Source organism: Euleptes europaea, chromosome 9 (genome assembly GCF_029931775.1).
Source record: "Euleptes europaea isolate rEulEur1 chromosome 9, rEulEur1.hap1, whole genome shotgun sequence".
Taxonomy (NCBI): Eukaryota; Metazoa; Chordata; class Lepidosauria; order Squamata; family Sphaerodactylidae; genus Euleptes; species Euleptes europaea.
The window spans coordinates 77,270,656-77,274,537 of NC_079320.1; positions in this window are offsets into that span (position 1 = coordinate 77,270,656).

Sequence of the window (3,882 nt, forward strand, 5' to 3'; positions counted from 1 at the left end):
AAGTATTGCCTCTTGCCAATGAGAACTTACACACAAAGAAGTATTCTAGTGTGAGAAAGTGAACATAAAGGGGCTGGATGAAGGGAAGAAAGAGGAACTTAAATTTGCTGACTAACAGCAGGTCTGGGACTCCAAGGCCAGTAAATACATTTCAAAAAACACAAAAAACAAAGAGAAACTACAGCAGTGTCTTTCAAAGAAATCAACACAGCTCTGACAATTTTCTTCTGCCTTCTGGCTAAAGATGACATTGAAAGTTATTAGACACAAGATGATTAAGCTCCTGCCAGTGTATATGGCTCTAGGAATCGTTTATCACAAAGGGTAGCTGACTCTAAAAGACCCCAGAAACTTGTAAAATTTATTCAAGAATTTCTGTTTGCATATTTGGTGCAAAGGGAAGGTGGGGTAAATCTGTACCACTACATATACAGTCTCTCTCTGTCTCTCTCTCTCTCTCTCTCTCTCTCTGTGTGTGTGTGTGTGTGTAGAGCCATCAAGACACTTCTGATATATATTTGTGTGTGTGTTTGTGTGTGAAAAATTATTTGCTTTCTTGCGATAAGTTAAGAGAAAGTCTGAGATTTTGCAAGCCTTATTAAAGATAGAGGATTTTCTTATTCAATCGCTGAGATGTGGCAAAGAGGATGAATTGTGACCATAAAATAGTTACATATGTTTTGAAAGCCGGAAATGCAAATTAGATTCTGTTTTTGTTTCTTTATATATACTAAAATTCTTCTTTAGGCAGAAATATCGATTCTAGGCCTTCATAATCCATCAATATGAATAAAAAGGTGCATCAACTCATCCCGCCCCCCATACACAATTTATTTATGTCTGGTTTTAATTTATTATTATTATTATTATTGTGGAGGAAGAAGAAGAAACAGATGGAAGATCCAGGGGTAAACAAGCATATCACCTGTAGATTGCAACTGTCTTGAGTCCAGCTAAAAGACCACATGCAGGTGGAAGCTGGTTTCCACATTTTTATTAAAGCAACAAGAACAATCAAACCAGTGCATGAAAAAAAATCGCAACAATAAAACAAACAAAAACAGGTAGAAAGCTCTGAAGTGCTTAGGGAAAAAAACTGCATTCTTCAACCCCAATGAATTTCATAATGCGTTCTAGTCAGAAATCTTCCTTCATTTGTATGTTTCAAAGTCAGGGAAATAGATTGGCTCAAACCCACTACAAAGCAATGACTGAAACAGAAATATGACTTCAAGAATGTCAACTAGATCAATTGCCATAGCTTCAGAAGCTTTGCAGCCCTCTGTATTGGGAAAAGTGAGTGGATCTGTTTTATTTTAACTTTAAGTGTCAAATCCCGTGAAAAATGATATTACTCAAAACTAGGGTTGCCAACCTCCAGAAACTAGCTGGAGATCTCCTGCTATTACAACTATCTCCAGCCAATAGAGATCAGTTCACAGGGAGAAAATGGCTGCTTTGGCCATTGTTTTTAATCCTGCTCAGTGCACTGTATACCTTATCTGCTACTCTTCAGCAGATTTTTTTTTTCATTCTATCTAGCTGTATTGATGGATGAGCACATGAGTGAGTCAAGCCACACTGGGATCATACAGTGAGTGGGATGGCATCAATACAAAACCAGTAGTGGGAAAAGGGGCAACACAAATAACTAGCTGAACACTTCTACAAGCCCGTCGCAGAAAAAGAAATGGTGGAAGTGTCTTTCAACATGGCTAAAAATGTTCCCCCTGAAACAGTGTGTAGGTTCAGCAGAACCTGCTTCATTCATCTTTCAAAATCTTTCAAACACGATTTATAAAGGGGGGAAAAAGATGACGATAGCACTTCAGTTATTGACTTGAATTTCATTATCATAAGGAAGGTGTCAACCGGTTAGGAATGAACAAATAGGCACTTTGTACCCATTACATTTGCTTAACATTTGAGCCTGAATAAAAGAACTTCTTTTGTGTCTAGTCTTGGCTGAAGATGTGAAAAAAATTATAACTGGGAGAAAAGATCTATTTTAGAATTCAGCATGCAGGGGAGGGGGGAAATGAATAGCAATTTGCAAATATTATCAAAGTGTTTGGGTCATAGTCAATCTTCCCTAAGCATTCAGATGGTAAGATGTGAAGTGCCACAGAAATGAACACACATCCCTCTTCTATGCAGAAAATTGTCATTCCATGTCATTCCAATTATGAGCTGTGGCTTTGAAATACTTAACCAACAACCCCCAGGCTTTCAGTAATGATTGTTCCAACACCGACTAGTTCACATATGCAGGTATGTCACTTATTTTCTCATTATGATTCATCAGTGCTGGATGATCAGAGCGAGTTGAATGTGTGAACTGATTCCACTGAAAACTGTTATGAGAAGAGGAAGAAGAGGAAGAGGAGGAGGAGGAGGAGGAAGAGGAGGAGCTGGGTTTTATATAAGGATAATCAAACCGGCTTACAATCACCTTCCCTTTCCCTCCCCACAACAGACACCCTGTGAGGTAGGTGGGGCTGAGAGAATATGACTTGTCCAAGGTCACCCAGCTGGCTTCATGTGTAGGAGTGGGGAAACAAACCAGGTTCATCACATTAGAGTCCACCTCTCATGTGGAGGAGTGAGGGTTCTCCAGATTAGGGTTCTCCAGATTAGAGTCTGCCACTCTTAATTGCTATACCATGCTGGCTCTCCAATACAGCCAAGTAATGTACCAATTCATACCCCAATTGAGCTAGAGTATGAAATGCAAGGTTCAAAGCATAAAACAGCATTGCAATACAGTAATGCCATCATACCTATGCTACCCTTAAAGGTAAAGGTGCAAGCACCGGTTCATTCCTGACCCATGGGGTGATGTCACATCCCAACGTTTCCTAGGCAGACTTTGTTTACAAGGTGGTTTGCCAGTGCCTTCCCCAGTCATCTTCCCTTTACCCCCAGCAAGCTGGGTACTCATTTTACTGACCTCGGAAGGATGAAAGGCTAAGTCAACCTTGAGCCGGCTACCTGAAACCGACTTCCGTTGGGATCTAACTCAGGTCGTGAGCAGAGCTCGGACTGCAGTACTGCAACTTACCACTCAGCGCCATGGGGTTCTTAGTTTCTGTCTATGTATAGGGTTGCCAGCTCTGGGTTGGGAAATACCTGGAGATTTGGGGGGCAGAGCCTGAGGAGGGCAGGGTTTAGGGAGGGTAGGGACATCAATGCCATAGAGTCCAATTGCCAAGGTGGCCATTTTCTCCAGGTGAACTGATCTCTATCGGCTGGAGATCAGTTGTATTAGTGGGACATCTCCAGCTAGTACCTGGAGGTTGGCAACCCTAACTATGGAGCTGGGGATCCAAACGCTCAGAAGCAGGAGGAGAGGTTTCATTGATTTTAGCAAGGATAGAAGAAGGCCCAGGAGCAGGACAAAGTTGGAGGTGGCTGAGGTGTCTCATAGATTTCGAAGTGACTGGACTTCAGTGGGGAACTCTGGGAAGAAAGAAGGGAAGAAAGAAGGGGTCTAAATGAAGTAAATAAATAGAATTGGACCCACAACTCTGTTGACTGAGTTTATATCTTCACATGTAAAGCAAGGATTTTAGGGTGTCATAGGCAACATATACCAACATTCCCCACTAACTATCAAGAAGAATGTATGGTTTTTTTTCCACTTCATGTGAGACTCCTGGGAGGTCAGGGAAATGTGGACTTCTTTTGTATTACTTCTGATCTTCCCAGAAAACCAGAACAAAGGGGATATTATTATGCACTTGGCTTAATGGACTTATATGCCTTGGTCCATCAAAGTCAGTATTGTCTACTCAGACCAGCAGCAGCTCTCCAGGGCCTCAGGCAGATAATCTTTTGCACCACCTACTTGCCTAGTCCCTTTAACTGGAGATGCCGGGGATT